Source organism: Mesoplodon densirostris, chromosome 10, assembly GCF_025265405.1.
Source record: "Mesoplodon densirostris isolate mMesDen1 chromosome 10, mMesDen1 primary haplotype, whole genome shotgun sequence".
Classification (NCBI taxonomy): domain Eukaryota; kingdom Metazoa; phylum Chordata; class Mammalia; order Artiodactyla; family Ziphiidae; genus Mesoplodon; species Mesoplodon densirostris.
The window spans coordinates 43,505,444-43,531,821 of record NC_082670.1 but is presented as its reverse complement, the minus strand read 5'-3'; the positions used below and the strand labels follow the sequence as shown (position 1 = coordinate 43,531,821).

General features: G+C 36.7%; 1 protein-coding gene across 2 annotated transcripts in view; it reads left to right on the top strand.

Moving 5' to 3' along the window:
* The window catches only part of COL21A1 (collagen type XXI alpha 1 chain), a 127,543-nt gene that overhangs the window by 81,108 nt on the left and 20,057 nt on the right, over nucleotides 1–26,378 (top strand). The gene's annotated exons all lie outside the window — the stretch shown is intronic.

The following is a 26,378-nucleotide window of genomic DNA, read 5'->3' as shown; positions in this document are numbered from 1 at the left end:
TGGATGTGGGTAACATGAAAAAGGATGACTCTCAAAGTCTTGCTGTGTGGATCGAGGCACAGGAAGACCAAGCAATAAACAAGAAATAGAGCAAGAAGAATTAATTTCATCTGGGGAGGTGATCCTATGATATTTTCACATCAGACAATAGCAAAGGCATTCAAATAAGAGGCGTATACTTTGCATCCTTAGAGTAGACGTGGAAACATGGGGACTAATATAGTTCCAATAAGAAATAGTGGGTCAGATTCAAGACAGTTTTAGAAGAATTTCTGTGAATACTAGGTGTAGTAAGTTGAAAAGTGTTCCCCCCACCAGGATATCAGATCCTAATAACTAAAACTGATAAATGTTATCATATTTGAACAAAGGGTATTTGCAGGTGTGATTAAATTAAGGGTCTTGAGGAGATTATCCTGGCTTGTCTGAAGGGAGGATAATCTAATCAGTTGAAAGTCCTTAAGAGCAGAACTGAGATTTCTCAGAGGAGGCAGTAAAATTGGAGTGATGTGGCTGCAAGTCAAGGAATGCTGGCAGAAGGCAGAAAAGGTAAGGGATGGATTCTCCCCTAGAGCCTCTGGGGGAGTACAGATTTCCATCCTCCAGAACTGTGAGAGAATAACATTCTGTTGCTTTAAGCTAGCAAGTTTCTGGAAACTTTTTACAGCAGCCATGGTAGACGAGTACACTGGGCTTCTCATCTAGTCTAATCTTTAACAATCATTTATGTAATGAATCTATGTAAAAAGCCTGTGAGTCCTACTGATACATATCAAACTCTTTGTAGCACATGTGTTGATCAAAAATATTTGGGCTTAAAGCAAGTAGATAAGCAGGTTTAAATGACAATTTGGTTAAAAGTGAGACTCCTCAATCACTAATATTTTCTGATTCATCAGTTTGTTAAACTGTCATATGTTTTGCAAAACTTCTTTTGTCCACTTCATATTTTTCTACATCTTTGCATTATTCTATTTAGTAACTTTTAGCCCATATGTCTTCTCTGTACTATTATTCATCATATTGCACAATTGGAACAACTTAAATGTCTGATACTTAATGTGTTATGTATGTAAACTGTCATGTAAAAATATAATACTCTATGAATATGTATGCATAAGGAAGGATCTACATGGCAAACATGTGGTTTAGTCATGTTTTGGTTACTTTGCTTATTTCCAGCCATGTTGCTTTTTGATGTCTGTTATGTTCCAGTTTTTGCTTGTCTGTGCTTTATTTTCTCCTGTGAGCATGTTATTGTTTTTGTAATACATTATTTAAAAATTAAGGCATGGCTTTTGCGTGTTGTGCAGTGTTTCTTTGTTTTTCAAACATATTAAGCTTGTCAGACTGCATTTCCATTTTTTGTGCCAAGGAATGGAGAACCATCAGATTGCTTCAAGGAATGCTCAGTTGTTGGAAATGTGTCTTCCTAACTTGCAAAATCATTCTGATTTTACCTTGTGCAGTTAGGTGGACGGGGAGACAGGGCAGTACAGGAGCAGCAGCACACCAAATTTACTCGTAGTTGAAAAACAATAACTGCACACATTCATTTTTGATCAAATCAGCTTATCGACCAAATTATCACATTGAACAGCTACTTGGCTTTGGCCAGTTGTTGTTGACCAAGTTACCTGAACTGTCATCATTTCCCCTGATGTTCATCATAGCTGTTCTATGCTGGTCCCAGCCTGATGACGTCCTGTGTTTAGTGTAGCATTTCTTCTCAGGCGTCTGATCCATCAGATCCCTAGTTTTCTGATCACCAGCCTGCCCACTGTGCACAGGGCATGATGACTCATGGTGAAGACTTGTAGGCAGGACTTGGGTTCTACTCTTGGAGCTGAGACCCCTGGAGCCCCATGAAGAGAGAAAGGATGCCACATTTCCTGGACCTACAGAGGTGAGCACATCTTTCTTAGTTAAGGATGCCTTAAGACAAGTAGATCTTTTGTTTAATCACCTTTTCTATGGTGCGATTATGTGATATGCCATGTTATGCATAGAGGTCAAAGGCATAAAATCCTCGGGGGAAGTTAATGTTGACTTGCTGTGGTCGTTTCCCACGTGGAATAATCTACTTTGTTATACTAGCTTTGTGGAGGTGTCTTTATTTACCCACTTCACTGTATTTTTTTATTTCGATTTAGGAGAAAGGTAGGAGGAAAAAGCCCCACTAGTTGAGATGCTGTTCTTATTTGATTTGCAATTGTATGGCAAGCTTTTTAAAGTCGGTACATGTTTGTAAGATTTTTTTTTCCCACTCCTCTTTCAGGAACCAGGAGGGGCACATCCTCCGTATGTGTTGAGTGAAAGAACCTTAACCTGATATCTGCCATTAGGAATTTCATATGGCACTTAGTGTGAAGGCAGCCCACATTTAACAACTAAGAAAATTTGGAAAATTCAATTGTATTTATTATTGTAATAATGCTAGTTCCAGGGTTATGTTTTAAAACCTGATTGAGAATAACTCTTAGAATGCATTTTGAATTAAATAATGTAAATGTCCAGTTTATCTACAGGAGTGACTACATTTGTAAGCAATATCTACAACTTTTTGGTCTCCCAAAGCATGGCATTTGGCATTGTCATGACTGCAAAAATATTATATCTTTTTCTTTAACCTTACTAAGCAACTGTTGGCCCATTATCTGTACAAATTAATCAAGGCCCACTAGGTTTACTTATGGATCTGTTTCTTTTCTACCATGAATGATTTTATTGATATAGTAAAACCAGACCACCATCAAATGACTTTAAAAAGCAACATCATGGATTTTAAATTTAGAAGCTTTGTGCCTATGGTACTGATCATTTTTTTACTGTTGTTCTGAAGAAATCTTTTTAACTGTGATCATTGTAAGACCATTAATAAGCATTAAAATAATACTTATATGAATCTTCTTTATTCATTTCTTTGTAATTTGAAAGAGGCTTTACTGAACCTTGAAATGACAAGAATAATTAAATCAATTGAACGTATGAAATAATGCATGATTAATTCTCAGAATGGGTGACATATCCTCCAAGTCAATAGCATGTCATTGCTGTTTCCAGGGCCTCTGTGTTCCCGTTGGTGTGGGGATTGATGATGCCCATCTCTGTTTTGAAGAGAGTGGGTGAGAGGAAAATTGGTACAAGATATTGAGTCTAGGTTTCAAGCTTTTAGAACTTTGACTTTAAAATTATGTTCTGTAGTCATATGGGGGCCAGGGGTGGTTTTGCACACTTTCATTAAAAACCTTTGGTATAAGGTCCTTATACAATATTCTTGAATTAGTCTGAATACGTTCTCCATTTTCAAAACATGAAAATACAGAATTAATAAAACAGTGTTGTTCAAGACAAGGCATAATTTATTTTAATACTCGGTTCATGATCCATATAGATGGCTATGTTAGCAGATGAAATGAGAAAGTTTTGCACTCAATCTACTTTCATGAGTGTGGAAATTATGTTTTTTTATATGATTTGATTAATGTACCCTTTGGTAACTAGATTGTTTCATTCTAAAGATCTCTTTCTTGGTTTTTATGTTTAAAAAATATTTTCAAAATGCTTCAGTGTGTACCACACTGAGCATTACACAAATGTTTGATGCCTTTGAAAGTTGACACCAGAAAATCACTGATGTTCTAGGTTTGTTTAAGTGATGTAAAAACACAGATGGGGAATTTCTGGGAAATAGCACTTGAAAATTTTTGCTTATATCAAAATACATTTTTATTTCTGAGAATCAGGGAAGCATCTAATAATTAGGTAACTGATTTCCAATAGTTCTAGATACTTAGATATCTATAAAATGAATTTTGTAATGTTGAATACTGAACTGAAGTGTTCCATTGTTTGAAGTAGAAATAGTTAAGTCATAGTTAGGTGTGCTACTCGGTTTTAATTTTGTTTCTTTAAAAGATTATGGCTTTGAAATGCTTTTGGCAAAGGTACACACTTTGGGGGTTGTAGAAAAAAAACATGCTATGTTTTAACAAAAGATTATATTAATCATGAGTAGACTCGTATTTATGAATACATTCCACAAGTCCTGTAGTACTCTAATGGTTCACAATGAATTTAATCCAACGGAAATTATCAACACGAGATATTAGAATATAAATTTCTTTTAGTAACTAATTAGAACATAGGCACTAGACTTTTTCATTTCCTTGCAAATGAAGTATAAAGAGTAATTTGATGAACTAAAATTAAAATTAAACCAGGGGAAAGGAGTTGAATGATGATTTATTTGTTCTAAGAACTACAAATAATTTCTTTGTTGTGATATAATTTTATTCCTTTCTGCTGTCTACATAAAAAGAAGGCACTTACTTGGTGGATTTAGGTGAAATGTGAAGAACTTCTGAACAATGTATCTCAAAAATGGATTGAAACCGCCAGTAGAGAGCTTTAAAATTGTTGCAGATTCTTATTGAGATGTGTAGTCAGGTGCTAATATTTGCTGAACAATCACAGAATGTACAACATTGTACCAGGTGGTTTTGGATGGGACATTTATTCTCCAGTTAGGGAGGTAGAAAATTCACTCAAGAAACGTACTGTACAGAGGTGTATATCAATATCCTACAGTGGATTAAGACTCTTGAAAGCCATTAAAGACAAGTGAAGTTAAGGCCTTCCCTGGTGGCGCAGTGGTTGAGTCCACATGCCGATGCAGGGGACATGGGTTCGTGTCCTGGTCCGCAAAGATCCCACATGCTGCGGAGTGGCTAGGCCCGTGAGCCATGGCCACTGAGCCTGCGCGTCCGGAGCCTGTGCTCCGCAACAGGTAAGGGGAGAGGCCACAAGAGTTAGAGGCCCACGTACCGCAAAAAAAAAAAAAAAAAAGACAAGTGAAGTTAATCATGAAAGGCAGATTATTAAGATTTTTGATGAAGGTTTAAAGACTGGTAGGAAAATGAACTGTAGTAGTTTTTAACCAGAGGCATATGTAAATTATATGAAAATTCAATTGGTAGAAAATTATAAATCAAACAAGAAAACCCCTTAATAACTATCCTAACTTAACCCTCAAGGCAAATAATTTTCAAGAGAGTCTTAAAAAAAATAGCACTGTGATCCAGAGAACTTTAGCCAGAATCACCAGAGATGGCTATTAAAATTCAATTTCCTGGGCCGAACCCCATCTTAATGAGTCAGAATCAGGGACTGAATCACAGGAAACTGCATTGTTTTTTGGGTTTGTTTTTTTTTAACATCTTTATTGCACTATAATTGCTTTACAATGGTGTGTTAGTTTCTGCTTTATAACAAAGTGAATCAGTTATACATATACATATGTTCCCATATCTCTTCCCTCTTGCATCTCCCTCCCTCCCACCCTCCCTATCCCACCCCTCTAGGTGGTCACAAAGCACCGAGCTGATCTCCCTGTGCTATGCGGCTGCTTCCCACTTGCTATCTACTTTATGTTTGGTAGTGTATATATGTCCACACCACTCTCTCACTTTGTCACAGCTTACCCTTCCCCCTCCCCATATCCTCAAGTCCATTCTCTAGTAGGTCTATGTCTTTATTCCCGTCTTGCTCCTGGGTTCTTCATGACAATTTCCCCCCCCCTTAGATTCCATATATATGTGTTAGCATACGGTATTTATTTTTCTCTTTCTGACTTACTTCAGTCTTTATGACAGATTATAGGTCCATCCACCTCACTACAAAAAACTCAATTTCGTTTCTTTTTATGGCTGAGTAATATTCCATTGTATATATGTGCAACATCTTCTTTATCCATTCATCTGTTGATGGACACTTAGGTGGCTTCCATGTCCTGGCTATTGTAAATAGAGCTGCAATGAACATTTTGGTACATGACTCTTTTTTTTTTTTTTTTTACAACTTTATTGGAGTATAATTGCTTCACAATGGTGTGTTAGTTTCTGCTTTATAACAAAGTGAATCAGTTATACATATACATCTGTTCCCATATCCCTTCCCTCTTGCGTCTCCCTCCCTATCACCCTCCCTATCCCACCCCTCCAGGCAGTCACAAAGCACCGATATGATCTCCCTGTGCTATGCGGCTGATTCCAACTAGCTATCTACCTTATGTTTGGTAGTGTATATATGTCCATGCCTCTCTCTCGCTTTGTCACAGCTTACCCTTCCCCCTTCCCATATCCTCAAGTCCATTCTCAAGTAGGTCTGTGTCTTTATTCCTGTTTTACCCCTAGGTTCTTCATGATATATATATACTTTTTTCTTAAATTCCATATATATGTGTTAGCATACGGTATTTGTCTTTCTCTTTCTGACTTACTTCACTCTGTATGACAGAATCTAGGTCCATCCACCTCATTACAAATAGCTCAATTTCTTTTTTTTATGGCTGAGTAATATTCCATTGTACATATGTGCCACATCTTCTTTATCCATTCATCTGTCGATGGACACTTAGGTTGTTTCCATCTCTGGGCTATTGTAAATAGAACTGCAAGGAACATTTTAGTACGTGCCTCTTTTGGAATTATGGTATTCTCAAGGTATATGCCCAGTAGTGGGATTGCTAGGTCATATGGTAGTTCTATTTTTAGTTTTTTTAAGGAACCTCCATACTGTTCTCCATCATGGCTGTATCAATTCACATTTCCACCAGCAGTGCAAGAGTGTTCCCTTTTCTCCACGCCCTCTTCAGCATTTATTGTTTGTAGACTTTTTGATGATGGCCATTCTGACCGGTGTGAGATGATATCTCATTGTAGTTTTGATTTGTATTTCTCTAATGATTAATGATGTAGGGCATTCTTTCATATGTTTGTTGGCAATCTGTATATCTTCTTTGGAGAAATGTCTATTTAGGTCTTCTGCCTATTTTCGGATTGGTTGTTTTTTTTGTTGCTATTGAGCTGCATGAGCTGTTTATAAATTTTGGAGATTTATCCTTTGTCAGTTGCTTCATTTGCAAATATTTTCTCCCATTCTGAGGGTTGTCTTTTGGTCTTGTTTATGGTTTCCTTTGCTGTGCAAAAGCTTTGAAGTTTCATTAGGTCCCATTTGTTTATTTTTGTTTTTATTTCCATTCCTTTAGGAGATGGGTCAAAAAGGATCTTACTGTGATTTATATCATAGAGTGTTCTGCCTATGTTTTCCTCTAAGAGTTTGATAGTTTCTGGCCTTACATTTAGGTCTTTAATCCATTTTGAGTTTATTTTTGTGTATGGTGTTATGGAGTGTTATAATTTCATTCTTTTACATGTAGCTGTCCACTTATCCCACCATCACTTATTGAAGAGGCTCTCTTTTCTCCAGTGTATATTCTTGCCTCCTTTATCAAAGATAAGGTGACCATATGTGTGTGGGTTTATCTCTGGGCATTCTATCCTGTTCCATTGATCTATATTTCTGTTTCAGTGCCAGTACCATATTGTCTTGATTACTGTAGCTTTGTAGTATTGTCTGAAGTCCAGGAGCCTGATTCCTACAGCTCCGTTTTTCTTTCTCAAGACTGCTTTGGCTTTTTGGGGTCTTTTGTGTTTCCATACAAATTGTGAAATTTTTGTTCTAGTTCTGTGAAAAATGCTAGAGGTAGTTTGATAGAGATTACATTGAACCTGTAGATTGCTTTGGGCAGTATAGTCATTTTCACAATGTTGATTCTTCCAATCCAAGAACATGGTATATCTCTCCAACTATTTGTATCATCCTTAATTTCTTTCATTAGTGTCTTATAATTTTCTGCCTGCAGGTCTTTTGTCTCCTTAGGTAGCTCTATTCCTAGATATTTTATTCTTTTTGTTGCAATGATAAATGGGAGTGTTTCCTTAATTTCACATTCAGATTTTTCATCATTAGTGTATAGGAATGCTAGAGATTTCTGTGCATTCATTTTGTATCCTGCTACTTTATCAAATTCACTGATTAGCTCTAGTAGTTTTCTGGTAGCATCTTTAGGATTCTCTATGTATAGTATCATGTCATCTGCAAACAGTGAGAGGTTTACTTCTTCTTTTCTGATTTGGATTCCTTTTATGTCCTTTTCTTTTCTGATTGTTGTGGCTGAAACTTCCAAAACTATGTTGAATAAGAGTGGTGAGAGTGGGTAACGTTTTCTTGTTCCTATTCTTAGTGGAAATGGTTTCACTTTTTCACCATTGAGGATGATGTTGGCTGTGGGTATGTCATATATGGCCTTTATTATGTTGAAGAAAGTTCCCTCTATGCCTACTTTCTGGAGAGTTTTTATCATAAATGGGTGTTGAATTTTGTCGAAAGCTTTCTCTGCATCTATTGAGATGATCATATGGATTTTCTCCTTCAATTTGTTAAGATGGTGTATCACAGTGATTGATTTGTGTATATTGAATAATCCTTGCATTCCTGGGATAATATACAACCACTTGATCATGGTGTATGATCCTTTTAATGTGCTTTTGGATTCTGTTTGCTAGTATTTTGTTGAGGATTTTTGCATCTATGTTCATGAGTGATATTGGCCTGTAGTTTTCTTTCTTTGTGACATCTTTGTCTGGTTTTGGTATCAGGGTGATGGTGGTCTCATAGAATGAGTTTGGGAGTGTTCCTCCCTCTGCTATATTTTGGAAGAGTTTGAGAAGGATAGGTGTTAGCTCTTCTCTAAATGTTTCATAGAATTCACCTGTGAATCCATCTGGTCCTGGGCTTTTGTTTGTTGGAAGATTTTTAATCACAATTTCAATTTCAGTGCTTCTGATTGGACTGTTCATATTTTCTATTTCTTCGTGGTTCAGCCTCAGAAGGTTGTGCATTTATAAGAATTTGTCCATTTCTTCCAGGTTGTCCATTTTATTAGCATAGAGTTGCTTGTAATAATCTCTCATGATCTTTTGTATTTCTGCAGTGTCAGTTGTTACTTCTCCTTTTTCATTTCTAATTCTATTGATTTGAGTCTTCTCCCTTTTTCTCTTGATGAGTCTGACTAATGGTTTATCAATTTTATCTTCTGAAAGAACCAGATTTTAGTTTTATTGATCTTTGCTATCATTTCCTTCATTTCTTTTTCATTTATTTCTGATCTGATCTTTATGATTTCTTTCCTTCTGCTAACTTTGGGTTTTTTTTATTCTTTCTCTAATTGCTTTAGGTGTAAGGTTAGGTTGTTTATTTGAGATGTTTCTTGTTTCTTAAGGTAGGACTGTATTGCTATAAACTTCTTTCTTAGAACTGCTTTTGCTGCATCCTATAGGTTTGGGGTTGTCATGTGTTCATTGTCATTTGTTTGTAGGGTTTTTTTTTTAAGATGATGTTGGGGGTAGGAGTTTGTTAATTAATTAATTTATTTTTGCTGTTTGGGTCTTCGTTTCTGTGTGAGTGCTTTCTCTAGTTGTGGTAAGCAGGGGCCATTCTTCATCACGGTGCACGGGCCTCTCACTATCGCGGTTTCTCTTGTTGCAGAGCACAGGCTCTAGACACGCAGGCTTAGTAGTTGTGGCTCACAGGCACAGCTGCTCCGTGGCATGTGGGATCCTCCCAGACAAGGGCTCGAACCCATGTCCCCTACATTAGCAGGCAGATTCTCAACCACTGCGCCACCAGGGAAACCCTGTTTCTAGGTATTTTTTGATTTCCTCTTTGATTTCTTCAGTGATCTCTTGGTTATTAAGTAGTGTATTGTTTAGCCTCCTTTTGTTTGTATTTTTTACAGATTTTTTCCTGTAATTGATATCTAGTGTCATAGCGTTGTGGCCGGAAAAGATACTTGATATGATTTCAGTTTTCTTAAATATACCAAGGCTTGATTTGTGACCCAAGATATGATCTATCCTGGAGAATGTTCCATGTGCACTTGAGAAGAATATGTATTCTGTTGTTTTTGGATGGAATGTCCTATAAATATCAATTAAGTTCATCTTGTTTAATGTATCATTTAAAGCTTGTGTTTCCTTATTTATTTTCATTTTGGATGATCTGTCCATTGGTGAAAGTGGGGTGTTAAAGTCCCCTACTATGATTGTGTTACTGTCGATTTCTCCTTTTATGGCTGTTAGTATTTGCCTTATGTATTGAGGTGCTCCTATGTTTGGTGCATAAATATTTACAATTGTTATAGCTTCTTCTTGTATTGATCCCTTGATCATTTTGTAGTGTCCTTCTTTGTCTCTTGTAATAGTCTTTATTTTAAAGTCTATTTTGTTTGATATGAGAATTGCTACCCCAGCTTTCTTTTGGTTTCCATTTGCATGGAATATCTTTTTCAATCCCCTCACTTTCAGTCTGTATGTGTCCCTAGGTCTGAAGTGGGTCTCTTGTAGACAGCATATATATGGGTCTTGTTTTTGTATCCATTCAGCCACTTGATGTCTTTTGGTTGGAGCATTTAATCCATTTACACTTAAGGTAATTAGTGAGATGTATGTTCCTATGACCATTTTCTCAGTTGTTTTGGGTTTGTTATTGTAGGTCTTTTCCTTCTCTTGTGTTTCCTGCCTAGAGAAGTTCTTTTAGAATTTGTTGTAAAGCTGGTTTGGTGTTGCTGAATTCTCTTACTTTTGCTTGTCTGTAAAGATTTTAATTTCTCCATGAAATCTGAATGAGATCCTTGCTGGTTAGAGTAATCTTGGTTGTAGGTTTTTCTCCTTTGTCACTTTAAATATGTCCTCCCACTGCCTTCTGGCTTGCAGAATTTCTGCTGGAATATCAGCTCTTAACCTTATGGAGATTCCCTTGTGTGTTATTTGTTGTTTTTCCCTTGCTGCTTTTAATATTTTTTCTTTGTATTTAATTTTTGATAGGTTGATTAATATATGTCTTGGCATGTTTCTCCTTGGATTTATCCTGTATGGGACTCTTTGTGCTTCCTGGACTTGACTAACTATTTCCTTTCCCATATTAGGGAAATTTTCAACTATAATCTCTTCAAATATTTTCTCAGTCCCTTTCTTTTTCTCTTCTTCTTCTGGGACCCATGTAATTCGAATGTTGGTGCATTTAATGTTGTCCCAAATGTCTCTGAGTCTGTCCTCATTTCTTTCATTGTTTTTTCCTTTATTCTGCTCTGCAGTAGTTATTTCCACTATTTTATCTTCCAGGTCACTTATTCTTTCTTCTGCCTCAGTTATTCTGCTATTGATCCCTTCTAGAGAATTTTAAATTTTATTTATTGTGTTGTTCATCACTGTTTGCTCTTTAGTTCTTCTATGTCCTTGTTAAACTTTTCTTGTATTTATTTTATTTCCAAGATTTTGGATCCTCTTTACTATCATTATTCTGAATTCTTTTTCAGGTAGACTGCCTATTATCTCTTCATTTGTTAGGTCTGGTGGGTTTTTGCCTTGCTCCTTCATCTGCTGTGTGTTTCTGTGTCTTCTCATTTTGCTTAACTTTCTGTGTTTGGGGTCTCATTTTCTCAGGCTGCTGGCTCGTATTTCCCATTGTTTTTGGTGTGTGTCCTCAGTGGCTAAGGTTTGCTCAGTGGGTTGTGTAAGCTTCCTGGTGGAGGGGGCTAGTGCCTGTCTTCTGGTGGATGAGGCTGGATCTTGTCTTTCTGGTGGGCAGGTCCACATCTGGTGGTGTGTTTTGGGGTGTCTCTGGCCTTTTTATGATTTTAGGCAGCCTTTCTGCTAATGGATGGGGTTGTGTTCCTATCTTGATAGTTGTTTGCCATAGGGTGTCTAGCACTGTAGCTTGCTGGTCCTTGAGTGAAGCTGGGTCTTGGTGTTGAGATGGAGATATCTGGGAGATTTTTGACGTTTGATATTACATGGAGGTGGGAGGTCTCTTGTGGACCAGTGTACGAACTTGGTTCTCCCACCTCAGAGGCAGAGCCCTGACGCCTGGCTGGAGCACCAAGATCCTTTCATCCACATGGTTCAGAATAAAAGGGAGAAAAAAGAAAGAAAGCAAGAAAGAAAGCAAGAAAGAAAGAAAGAAAGAAAGAAAGAAAATGATAAATAAAATAAAGTAAAATAACATAAAATAAAATTATTAAAATAAAAATAATTATTAAGAAGAAAATTTTAAAAAGTAATTTAAAAAAAAAAACACAGAGAGAACCCTAGGACAAATGGTAAAAGCAAAGCTATAAAGACAAAATCACCCACAGAAGCATACACATACACACTCACAAAAAGAGAAAAGGGGGGGAAATATATATATATATTTGTTCCCAAAGTCCACCTCCTCAATTTGGGATGATTCATTGTCTATTCAGGTATTCCACAGATGCAGGGTACACCAAGTTGATTGTGGAGATTTAATCCTCTGCTCCTGAGGCTGCTGGGAGAGATTTCCCTTTCTCTTCTTTGTTTGCACAGCTCCCAGGGTTCAGCTTTGGATTTGGACCCGCCTCTGCTTGTAGGTCGCCTGCGGGCGTCTGTTCTCAGCTCAGACAGGACTGGGTTAAAGGAGCAGCTCATTCAGTGGCTCCGCCTCACTCAGGACCGGGGAATGGAGGGGTAAGCCTGCAGTGGCAGAGGCCAGCTTGACATTGCAGCAGCCTGAGGCGCACCGCGCATTCTCCCGGGGAAGTTGTCCCTGGATCACTGGACCCTGACAGTGGCGGGCTGCACAGCCTCCTGTGAGGGCAGGTGTGGATAATGAGCTGTGCTTGCACACAGGCTTCTTGGTGCCTGCAGCAGCAGCCATAGCATCCCATGTCCATCTCTGGGATCTGAGCTGATAGCCGCAGCTGGCACCCGTCTCTGGAGCTCCGTTAAGCGGCACTCTGAAACCCCTCTCCTCGCACACCAGGAAACCAAGAGGCAAGAAAAAATCTCTTGCCTCTTTGGCAGGTCCAGACTTTTTCCTGGACTCCCTCCTGTCTAGCCGTGGTGCACTAATCCCTTCAGGCTGTGTTCACGCCTCCAGTCCTCTCCCTGCATCCGACCGAAGCCCAAGCCTCAGCTCTCAGCCCCGCCCATCCCGGCGGCTGAGCAGACAAGCCTCTCGTGCTGGTGAGTGCCGGTCAGCACCGATCCTCTGTGTGGGAATCTCTCAGCTTTGCCCTCCGCAGCCCTGTGGCTGCGCTCTCCTCCGTGGCTCCAAAGCTTCCCCCCTCCGCCACCCGCAGTCTCCGCCCATGAAGGGGCTTCCTAGTGTGTGGAAACCTTTCCTCCTTCACAGCTCCCTCCCACCGGTGTGGGTCCTGTCTCTATTCTTTTGTCTCTGTTTTTTCTTTTTCTTTTTGCCCTACCCAGGTATGTGGGGAGTTTCTTGCCTTTTGGGAGGTCTGGGGTCTTCTGCCAGCGTTCAGTAGGTGTTTTATAGGAGCAGTTCCACGTGTAGATGTATTTCTGATGTATTTGTGGAGAGGAAGGTGATCTCTGTGTCTTACTCTTCCGCCATCTTGAAGCTCCTTCTCGGAAACTGCATTGTTAATGGCTTCCCTGTGTGGGTCTGATGTAAAGTTTAATAACTAGTGAAATAGAGGCTATGTTACAGAATGATCAAAAAGAGGAATATGAAGGTAGTAGAAAGACAAAAGTCACCTACTCAAGTAGGTTAACTAATGTCACTAAATTTAATTTTAGTGACATTGGTAGACGAAAATGGAATTATGACATCTTTTTATCCTTTTAGGCCATATGTGCTTTAATATCTTTCCCTGGCTAAATAAACTTTAATATTGCCATAAAGAGACTATGAAATTATATTTCCAAATAGATTCAGTTCTCATGGTATGTTTAAAGTACCTTATTAATTTTTGACAAAAGCACAATTCTGTCTTGTACAACAAAGATGCATCTATATACAATTGAACAAGACTAAATTTGTTTATATGATGATAGATAAAGATAGGAATTCGGTCATTTAAATTTGTTGTATTATATCTTCAATTTTATATAAATGTTTAGGCTATCAATTTTCCTGGAAATTTACTTTATCGGTTATGTAGTATTTAAAGATATAACAATCTTTAGATCTGATGTATTAACATTTTTATTTTGGGAAAGTTAACCACTCTTACTGTAGGGAAATAGATACATGCTCCCTGGTAAGGCTAATCTTGTCAAATGCCACATTCCTAGCCTTTTTTTTTTTAATGAAAGAAATTGCTTCTTAAACACAGTGTTGTCCTTTCCTAAGAAATATTGATGCCTTTGTCTAACAGTGTATCCTTAGCAATGTGTGAAAAATTGTCCATGGAAATAACCTCCCAAGGCATGGAAACTAAGCAAATGTGTTACTAGTCTCTGAGGTCACAAGTGTGAGTCATGTTAAGAGGCTTCCAGCATTGATCTTCCAGCTTGCTTCTTACTTGTTGTTTTAGATTTTTTTGTTATTTTTCTTTTAAGCAAATGATAGCCACAACCATGAAAAAACTTGAAAGACTGATGTTTAACAATAGTTTCTTGGATGACTTAAGTGTGAAGAAAAAAAATCTTAGAATTTTTTCTGAGAATTTTTTGAAAGATAAAAATTTTACAGGTTAACTATTATTTATTGTACATTTTAATTATATTTTATTTTATAGTTATATTTATTCTTTTTATTTATTATTTATTATACATTCTTATTTATTTAATTGCTATTAAATGGACAAAAAATAAAGAAGTTTGAAAATCTGCCTACATTTACCCAAATCCTATTCCCATAACCAAAGACAATAACTGTTACTCATTCAAAGAGATTCTTTCTAAACTTTTTCTTTGCATATGCAATGAAAGAAGATTAGAAGTAAATTTGAAAATATTTTTTAAAAATACATAAACAAAGCACACGTTTTTAAAATAAAAAATTGTGTCCATTGAAACTTTAACTTCACAATATTATGGACATTCTACCCTATCTGGTTATAAAAGAGAACATAAAATCAATCTCATCTCATTTTGTTTAAGCATGGATGCATTTCATTCAACTTCTATTGATGTCACATATGTTTTCCTTGCCTGAGGCCACAGTCAGCCCCCCAATTTTTCTTCTTTTAGGGTTAGGGTTAAGGTTTTATTGCATAAAAAGTTTATGCAATATTTTGGGGAAGGAAGTATTCCTGTAAGTCGAATTTATGACTTTAAAATATAGCCTATGCTTTATTCCTGATTTTAAGCAGGAATGTCTAGTGTTTCATCAAGTATGATGTTTACAATTGGTTTCTGATTGATTCAGATTCAGGTTTACAAAGTTCTAATGTTAGATTAGTAAGAGTTTTCACTAAATAATGAATGATAAATTTTGCAAAATGCATTTTTAGTATCTTTTGAGAAGATTGTGTATTGTTCTTCCTCTAAAATTATTAATATAGTAACTTGCATGAACATAACATATTAATTGGATATATTTCTTGATGTTCAACACTCATTGCATTCTGAATCAAGCCCTATTTAATCATGCTTTACTTTTGTTCATGTGCTGCTATATTTGATTTACTCACATTATAGTAAATCTATTTGCATTTGTATTAACAAATTAGTTTAGCTTGTAGATTTCTTTTTTAGGTATTATTCTTGACTGGTTTTGTTATTAGGGTTAAGATGGCCTCATAATTTGGATTTCAGTGAGCTCCATCTTTTTTAATGCCCTGGGTAAGTTTAAATAACATGGAAACTATCTGGTCCTAGGATATCAATCTGATATTGATACATTATTTCTGTGGTAGGGAAAATAATGACTCCCCCTCCCCCCAAAAATATCCATATCATAATCCCTGGAACCCTGGAGCATGTGAATATGTTACCCTCTATGGTAAATGAACATTGCAGATATAATTAAGGTTAATGACTTTGAGAGGAGGGTATTATCTTGGATTACCTATGGGCCCAAACTATTCATGACTAATTAAACGTGGAAGAAGCTGAATGAGGAATGGGTCAAAAACATTCAACTTGAGAAGGACCTGACCGGCCATTGCTGGTGTTGAAGATGGAGGAAGGGGCCATGAACCAAGGAATGTGGATGCCTCCAGAAGCTGGGAATGGCACTCTGCTTCCAGCCTTCAAGAAAACGGAGACTTTGGTCCCTTCAACTGCAAGGAATTAAATTCTTCCAGTAACCTGAATGGACAGGAAATAGATTCTTCCCTAGAGATTTCAGAAAGTTGTGCAGCCTTGCCAACTCCTTGAATTTAGCTCCGTGCTGGACTTGTGACCTACAGAACTGTAAGATAATAAATGTGTGTTGTGGTAACTTGTCATGGGTTAATAGAAAAGTAATAAGAGTTCCTTAAATTTTTTTCCTTTAGTGAATCTATCATCTCATTATTTTTCAATAGGAAAAATGGTGATATGTATTACATAAACATAAAAAGATTCACAATGGACTGAGTTACACAATGAAAAATACAGTGATTTAGATGTAACAGTATAGATAGACAAAATATTTCAAAAATGTGAGGTTATAGAAGATAGCAAATTAGTTACAATTTTCAAATAATTAGTTATTTACTTTTTACCATATAAATTAACTAAGGTTAAAAATTCATCTGTTTGTTTTCTTCATCAAACTAGCTTCACCTTTGATTTGGTGTTTTAAAATATTTTTGTTTGGTGACTTCTATCATATGTGAAATTGCAAAAAACTTAAAACAATTTGCAGATTTCTCTGAAAAATGGTGTACAACTTCTACTTAGTCACTGAGTCAGCTAGAAAGGTCTTTGAAACATCCATTTTCAGTTTTCTCCTTAAGGAGAAATTCACCATGATTTGTTTTGAGTTATACAGTAACATTCCATGGACCCCAAAGTATAGTCTGCACTTTTCAGGTTTTCAGAGGGTCAAAGCTCACTTTAGAACAACTCTGGTATGATTTTGGAGTTTTTTTTCAAGTGGAATTGTTTTTCAGTTTTACATACATCTACATGCATATGTTCCTTTAACTCACTAAAGTACTTTACGTGCTTGATCTCGGTTGACCGATGTAAAGGGGTAAGTTACTTTCCCAGATTTGGGGGTTCAGAGCAGTTATGTGACTTTCCCACTATGTGGCAGTGCAGATTCTGTCCCTGGCACTCTCAGTCCTCTTCCCCGCATCCTCTGGGTTTTCAGATATGTTATTTTAATTTGCTAAACATTTTTCTTTTTTTTCTTGTGTTGAAAAATGATATTTTTACAACAGCAAAATTGGTTAGAATATCTTCTTGGCTTTAAAAAAAATAGGAGATTGGGATTAACATGTACACACTACTATAAATAAAATAGATAACTAACAAGGACCTACTGTATAGCACAGGGAACTCTACTCAATATTCTGTAATAACCTGTATGGGAAAATAATCTGAAAAAGAATATATACACACACACACACACACACACACACACACACACACACACACACACACGTGTATCTTCACTTTGCTGTACACGTGAAATTAACACAACATTGTAAATGAACTACATTCCAATAAAAATTTAAAAAGAAAAAAATGTAGAGATGACTTTAAGTGAAAAAGAGAAATGCAAGTAACATGAAGCAACTTTGCATGGGCTACCAGGTAGTCTTCCTTCCTATGATAGCCCTGGTCTCATTCTGTAACTTACTATGTCAAACTGGTGACATTTCTGTTGTCTATAAACTCAAGTAGATCAAAAATATTTACCAAAGCATTTTCTATTAAAATTATTTATCTTTGGGTAATTTGGTCCCAGTCCCATGTGAGTCCTGGTCTGTAGGCTGGGGAGAATAAATTCACCCATTATTACTTAGGTTACTTTTTTCCCCTTAAAGATGAAAGGGAGTAGTAAAACTGTATTAAAGTATTAAAGGGAGTAGTAAAGCTGGTAATTTCCTTATTAAGGGTTTATTGCAAGTACTTGTATATTGGTTTCTTTTTGGTCTGGCAGCTATGATTTTGAATTACTTCTCTTTAGAGTTATCTTACCACAAAATAATCTTTTGTACATCATTCATGATGATCTGTCAGTTAGTGTGGAATTTTAAAAAATTGGAAAACATTGTGGACTTACATGTTTGAAGCTTTTAGCCATATTTCTTTCTGAAAAAATAGTAATGAAATATACTTATGATGTTTAAAAAGCAAAAGTTATTATAGTATTTTTTCCCTTTAAAAAAATGTAGTATAGTTGACATGGAATATTACATTCGTTTCAGGTATACAATATCACTATACTATATTACTATTAGGCATTTATGTACAGTATGAGTTGATAACCACAATAAGTCTAATAACCATTCATCACCATGCCAAGTTATTACAACATTATTGACTATATTCCCTGTGCTGTACAATACATCCCCACATCCCTGTGGTTTATTTATTTTATAACTCAAAGTTTGGGACCCTTAATCCCCTTCACCTATTTTACTCAGCACCCCACCTCTCCCCTCTGCTGACCACCACTTTGTTCTTTGTATCTATGAGACTTTTAATGTTTTGTTTAGTTTGTTCATTTGTTTTGTTTTAAGATTCCTTGTATAAGAGAAATCATATGATATTTGTCTTTCTCTGTCTGACTTATTTCACTTTAGCATAATACTCTCCAGGTCCATCCATATTTTTGCAAATGGCAAGATTCCATTCTTTGCTTGTAGCTGAGTAATATTCCATTGTGTACACATACCACAACTTCTTTATCCATTCATCTATTTATGGGCACTTAGGTTGCTTCCACATCTTGGCTGTTGTAAATAATGCTGCTGTGAACATAGGGATGCATATATCTTTCTAAATTAGTGTTTTTGTTTTCTTTGGATAAATACCCAGAAGTGGAAGTGCTGTATCATATCGTAATCTATTTTTAATTTTTTGAGGACCCTCCATACTATTCTCCATGGTGGGTGCACCAATTTACGTTCCCACCAACAGTGCACAAGGGTTCCCTTTTCTCCACATCCTTACAAACAGTTGTTATTTTTTGTCTTTTTTGTTATAGCCATTCTGACAGGTGTGAAGTGATATCTCATTATGATTTTGATTTGCATTTCCCTGATGTTTAGCGATGTTGAGCATCTTTTTATGTGTCTGTTGGTCTTTCTTGGAAAAATGTCTATTCAGGTCCTCTTCCAATTTTTTTTAATGCATTATTTACTTTTTTGGTGTTGAGTTGTATGAGTCCTTTGTATATTTTGGATATTAACCCCTTATCACATATATAATTTGCAAATATCTTCTCCCATTCAGTAGGTGACATTGTCATTTTGTTGATGGTTTCCTTCTGTGCAAAAGCTTTTCAGTTTGATATAGTCTCATTTGTTTATTTTTGCTTTTGTTGCCCTTACTTGAGGAGACAGGTCCAAAAAAATATTGCCAGGACCAGTGTCAAAGAGCTTACTGCCTTTGTTTTCTTCTAGGAGTTTATGGTTTCAGGTCTTACATTTAAGTCTTTAATCCATTTCAAATTCATGGTGTAAGAAAGTGGTCCACTTTGATTATTTTTCATGTAGCTGTACAGTTTTCCCAATATCAATTATTGAAGAGGCTTTCTTTTCCCCACTATATTCTTGACTCCTTAGTTGTAAATTAATTGACCATGTAAGTGTAGGTTTCTTTCTGGGCTCTTTTGTGCCAGTACCACAATGTTATGATTACCACAGCTTTCCAGTACAGTTTGAAATCAGGGAGCATGATACCTCCAGCTTCGTTCTTCTTTCTTAAGATTGCTTCAGCTATTCGGGTTCTTTTGTGGTTCCATGTAAATTTTAGGTTTATTTGTTCAAGTTCTGTGAGAGAGGCCTTTTGATATTTTCTTAGAGATTGCATTGAATCTGTAGATTTCTCTGGATAGTATGGACATTTTAACAATATTAATTCTTCCAACCGTGAGCATGGTATATCTTTCCACTTATTTGTATCATCTTCAATTTCTTTCCCTAATGCCTTACAGTTTTCAGAGTACAGGTCTTTCACTTCCTTGGTTAAAATTATTCCTAGGTATTTTATTCTTTTTGATGCAATTGTAAATGGGATTGTTTTCTTAATTTCTGTTTCTGCTAGTTCTTTATTAGTATAAAGAAATTCAACAGATTTCTGTACAGTTGACTCTTAAATGATGAGGGAATTAGGAGCACCAACACCCCACTCAGTCAAAAATCTGCATATAACTTTTAGTTGGCCCTCTATATACTCAGTTCCTTCGTATCCGTATCCGAGTTCCACATCCTTGGATTTGGCCAACTGCAAATCATGTAGTATTTACTATTGAAAAAAATCTTCATATAAGTGTACCTGTGCAGTTCAATCCAGTGTTCCTCAAGGTAACCTAATATAGTAATTTTGTATCCTGCAACTTTACTGAATTCATTGATGAGTTCTAATTGTTTTTCAGTGGAGATTTAGGGTTTTCCATATATAGTATGTCATCTGCAAATAGTGACAGTTTTACTTCTCTTCCAATTTGTATACTTTTTTCTCTTTTTCTTATCTAACTGAACTTCCAGTACTATATTGAAAAAAAGTGGAGATACTGGGTATCCTTGCCTTATTCCTCATCTTACAGGAAAAGCTTTCAGCTTTTCACTTTGAGTATGATGTTAGCTGTTGGTTTGTCATATATGGCCTTTCTTACATTAAGATATGTTCCCTCTATAACCACTTTGTAGAGATAGGAACATTTGTTCATTTACATTTAAAGTAATTATTGATAGGTATACTTATTGCCATTTGGTTAATTGTTTTCTGGTTGTTTTTATAGTTCTTCTCTGTTTCTTCCTCTCTTGTCTCTTCCCTTTTGATTTGATGGCTTTCTTTAGTGTTATGTTTGCATTTCTCTTTATTTTCTGTGTATCTCTTACAGGTTTTTGGTTTGTATTTACCATGAAGTTCATATATAACAACCTATGTATATAGCAGTCTCTTTTAAGTTGATGGCTGCTTAAGTTGGAGCACATTCAAAAAGCACTACATTTTTACTCCCCCAACCATGTTTTATGTTTTTGATGTCATATTTTACATCTTTTTATTTTGTGTATCACTTAACTATTTTAGATATTATGATTTCACTGCTTTTGTCTTTAAAATTCATACTAGCTTTATAGTCGGTTGATCTACTACCTTTACTATGTTTGCCTTTAACAGTGAGATTTTTTTTCTTTCATAATTTTCTTGTTTCTAGTGATGACCTTTTTTTTCTATTTAAAGAAGTCCCTTTAGCATTTCTTGTAAGGTTGATTTAGTGGTGATGAACTCCGTTAGCTTTCACTTATCTGGAAACTCTTTATCTCGCCTTTATTTCTGAACGATAACCTGGCAGGGTAGAGTATTCTTAGTAGTAAGTTTTTTTCCTTCCAGTACTTTGAATATATTGTGCCAGTACTTTCTGACCTGTAAAGTTTCTGTTGTAAAAGGTGATAGTATTATGGAGATCCCCTTGTGTGTAACTATTTGCTTTTCTCTTGCTGCTTTTAAGAAGCTCTCTTTAATTTTTGATATCTTAATTATAATGTGTCTTTGGATTCATCTTATTTGTCACTCTCTGTGCTTCCTGGACTTGGTGTCTCTTTCCTTTGCCAGATTAGGGAAAATTTCATCCATTATTTTTTTGAATATATTCTCTATCCATTTCTCTCTCTCTTCTCCTTCTGGAACCCCTATAATGCAAATGCTAGTATGCTTGATGTTGTCCCAGAAATCCCTTCAACTATCCTCATTTGTGTGTGTGTGTGTGTGTGTGTGTGTGTGTGTGTGTGTGTGTGTGACTTTTTTGCTCTTCCTATTGGGTGATTTCCACTACCTTGTCTTCCAGATCACTGATTCTTCTGCATCCTCTAATCTGCTGTTGATTCCCTCTAGTATATTTTTCACTTCAGTTATTGTATTCTTCTGTTCTGATTGGTTCTTTTTTATATTTTCTGTCTCTTTATTGAAGGTGTCACTGAGTTCAACCATTCTTCTCCAGAGTTCAATGAGCAGCTTTAAGACTATTACTTTGAACACTTTATCTGGTAAATTGCTTATCTCCATTTCATTTAGTTCTTTTTCTGAGGTTATGTCTTCTTCTTTCACGTGGAAGGTATTCCTTCATCTCTTCATTTTGCCTAAATCTCTATGTCTGTTTCTATGTATTAGGTATAACAGCTACATCTCCTGGTCTTGAAAGAGTGGTCTTATGTACAAGATGTCCCATGGGGTCCCAGTGGTGCAGTCCCCTCTGTTCACCAGAGCCAGGTGCTCCTAGAGTATCCCCTGTGTGGGCCAGATGTGCCCTCTTGTTGTGACTGGGCTGTGATTGCTGCAGGCACCCTGGTGTGCAGGGCTGGCCCCCTGGAGTAGGAGCTGCTTTGGAGGGGAGCTGGGACAGTCTGCTGGGTATGATGGTGTGGGAGCTGCTTTAAAGGAGCTAGCCTGGGCAGGTCCTCTGGAGAATGCTGGGCTGGGACGCATGGTGTTAGCTAGGTTGATGGAGAATGACAGAAGTGGTGCCCATCCCCCCCAGGCCAGCTAGGTAGAAGGAGAGTAAAAAAGAATGATGCCTGTCAGTGCTTCTGTCCCCAGAGCAAGTTCGACCAGATCCCTGTCCTCCCAGCACCTGCCATAAAATTAGTCAGTGAATCTCCTTCTATGACCCAGATACTTTTTAAGCTGCTGTGTCTGTGCTGGGATTTGGAGTGAGTGTAACCCCACTGGTTTTCAAAGCCAGACATTATGGGGTTCATCTTCCCAGCACAGGGCCTCAGGCTGGGAAGCCTGACATGGGGCTCACACCCCTCACTCCCCGGGGGCACCTGTCCAGCTGTGTTACCCCTCCTGTTTGTGGGTCTTCACAATGGGGATGAGGGTTCTAATTAGACTGCTTCTCTGCCTCTCAATGTGTGGCCTTTTCTTTTTGTTCTTAGTTGTAGAAGGTCTGTCCAGCTAGTCTTCAGGTTGTTCTCAGAGATGCTTGTTCCATATGTAGTTGTGGTTTTGGTGTGTCCATGAGAGGAGGTGAGCTCAGGATGTTTCTAATTTTCCATCTTGATCCTGGAACCCCATAGTAGTATTTTTCTATAATCAAAGTCAGCCAAACATGAAGAGGCAAGGATAATGAATGAGGGGCAATGAAAACCTGTTGGGGCCTCCCAGTGAGAAGCCTTAGATTGCCAAAGTCATCTTGAATACAGTGTAAACTTTGGGGAATGAGGTAGACAAAGGCAAGGTGGAAAGACATGGTAAAAAAAAAAAAAAAAAAAGATATCCTCATAATGGAGGAGGACAAATTTTGAGACATGGAAAAGAATTGACTTCATCTATTTTGTGACTTTCAAAGTTCAGGGAGGAGCTGTGAAAAGTCATGAAAATTTGTTCATTTTAGTCCCAGCACTGAGCTAAGTGCTTGTGAGAGCTAATTCATATAATGTAACAACCCTAGAGCTAAGTTCTAGTATTTTTTGCTCATGTATAAGATGGGAACACTGAGATTCCAATTTAAATAAATGGCCTGGAGTCAATCAGCACGAGATAATTGGCTAGCTGACTCCAGCATCTAAACTTTTAACTGCTTCTTCTATGCTCTTTATTAATAATGATTGTAATCTTTGTAGCTAATAAGAATGATACTTTCAACATATGGGTTTTGTATTCATTGCATCTTTAATAATGAACAAATCACTTCTTTTTTTTTTTTTTGCGGTACACGGGCCTCTCACTATTGTGGCCTTCTCCCATTGCGGAGCACAGGCTCCGGACGCGCAGGCTCAGCGGCCATGGCTCACGGGCCTAGCCACTCCACGGCATGTGGGATCCTCCCAGACCAGGGCACGAACCCATGTCCCCTGCATCGGCAGGCAGACTCTCAACCACTGCACCACCAGGGAAGCCCACAAATCACTTCTTGATATAATAGAAGAAAACATAATATGCTTCTAATATTTTGACAACTGTATAATACTAAATATCTCTACAACTGTGTAGGAAGGTTAAAATTTTTGATTTAAAAATACCATTAGTTGATTAGATTTGTTTTAAGCACATTGAAATTATTACATTACTTAACAGCAGATTTGATCCAAGATGCTCTAATTTCAGGAGTAAAGTATTCCATTGCATGTGGAAAAGTATAAAGTGATATCCTGTCTTTTCTAAGTAATGCATCATAGACACATTTCCTTCATTATAAAGTGGTCTCTAGGAAATAGGGGCCAAACCCTTTATTCTAAATTATGCATTTCTACTTTTAATGGCTTTTTTGTTATACAACAATGGTTTAATGGTTACAGAGAAGCTTCTAGAACATTTTTTCATGCCAGCATTCTTTCACCACAACATTACACAGGATTTTCCATTTGACTTTCTGCTCTTCCTCAAACCCAAACTGAAATCACAGAAGTGGAGGAAATATGTCCCTTTATTCTCACCAGATGAAATTCTTGCTTCTGTCTTTACTTACACATGTTCACAGTTGCCTGAACCCAAAACCACACAGGCCGAAAATGAAATATAAAATAGTTTGCTTGGAAAAACATTTACCCTATGAAGTAATTGTTGCTAAATACTTTTGGATCAACAAACTGGTAACTTTCAAATGGTTTTGAATAATATTTCTACTCATGTAAAATTGGCAAAGTTTAGTCAATTTCAATGAATGTATTGGGAACCCAGGAAAATATTGTCTAGGAGAATTTTATTAACTAATATAGCTCTGAGTGATTTCAGTTCTTCTGGTGAACCTCCCTCTCAACAGTTTTTTATTCCATGCATGCTCATGGCATTATATTAGTTTTGCCAAGAATTGCTTTTATAAATCAGTTTTACATTTTGTTTTTTAATATTATATAGTTTGATGTATTTTTTGCTTGGTATTTATAAAGTAAGTATTTAGTAGTTCTTGGTATAGTTGGACCTAGAAAACATTATGACTTTTTTTCATATCTATGACATGTATTCATGTTTTACTAACTTATGAACACAGGCAGTAGGAAAAGGAATCTATTTTTTTCCTAATCTGAGATCCCCCCAAACACTCTAATTATCAGATATGTTGAAATAATATAAGATTTGTGGCTATGTCCTAATGCAGACCATGCTCAGAATTAGAATTATTCAGATAAAAGGTGTTAAATCAAATTCAGGGAGTGACCTGGGTGGGGGGGTGCTCTCAAGATCTCCTGGGAAGTGAGGCCAGGGCACTGCTTGGGCATAATTTTATTTTTCCCCAGAGTGAGAATATAGCCTTGCTGACAGTGGGATTGGCTGCAAAAAGAGGAGTAACTAATTCCTATAATATAGATTGTGTAAGAGCATAGAAACTTGAATAGGGTTGAAAACTTAAGTAACAAAGAGTTCTGTACAGCACGAAATTCAGCTTCTCAGGTCTGAGAAGTATCTGGGCAATTGCAGGATCAATTTAGAGATTCTTGGGGCCAAGCAACACGGCACTGACAAGCTGCAGAACCATGTATGGCCACCTTACATCTGATAAGATTCTACAGACAGATTTTATTTAAATTTTATTTATATTCAGAACTTAATCATTATGGCGAGTTTGTATGAGTGTGTATTTGAATGGGAGTTGGTTCTGGGTGGTTTCATGCCAAGTCATGGTCTATTGAAACGGAAGCCTTTATTTTGAACAATATTGACTTTGATTGTGTTGAGAGTATGCATTTTCTGCCTTAGAAAGGACACAATTCGTTTCACTCTGTTTTCTTTATACTCGTAACTCAATTATTTACTATCGCTTTATGTTTAGAGTGCTGATAGGGTATATTGTGCTCATGTTTTATAATGTTACTTTAAATTTTTATATCGTTTTATGTTATTCTCTAGTTAGTATGTTTATAAAGCAACCAGTATGTTAGTCCCTTGTTGATGGGCGTTGCTCTCATACAACTTTTCTCTGCAAAGGAGGTAGTGCCATGGCGAACTGATTGAGCCAAATAGGATCAAACGGAATTCCAATTTATCATTTAAGTTTGGATCTTAAAACTAGAACTGTGTGCCATATCTTGCACCATAATTGTGGCTACCACATGGACCAGTATTGTATTAATAGTCAAGATTTGAAAATCAAAACAATGGCAGACTTTCCCTGTTGTTGAAAATACTTGATCTAGTTGCCCTGATTTACTGAGTACAACTGCTGTTCTTTGAAAGCCCTGAAGATGCAGAGGGCTTTCAAAGAAATACTGATGGTGCCCAATTTCCCTGTCCTTTGAATTCCCTTTTCTGCCAAAGTCAATATATATATATATATACATCTATCTATCTATCTATACATATATATATATATATACATATATATACACAAATGTTATTCATTATTTCAATTGAAGTATCATCAAGAAAAGGAGCTAAGAAAAATGAATAAGAAATAAAAATTAATTGGTACCATCACTGTTTGTTTGGAGTGATAAATGATCATTTTGGAAAATGCAGTGAATGACAATAGAACTGCTTTCCCATTATTAAATGTGCTCACGTTATTCTCAAATTCAGACAATTAGCATTAATTTTCTCTGAATCTTGTTAGAGAACTCATACATTTGGGCTCAGCTATGTGAAAGAGTTCTCTATTTTTTTCTTTCTGTCTCTCTACAAACTGGTCTGCATATGCTCCACAATTTTATCAGCAAGGGA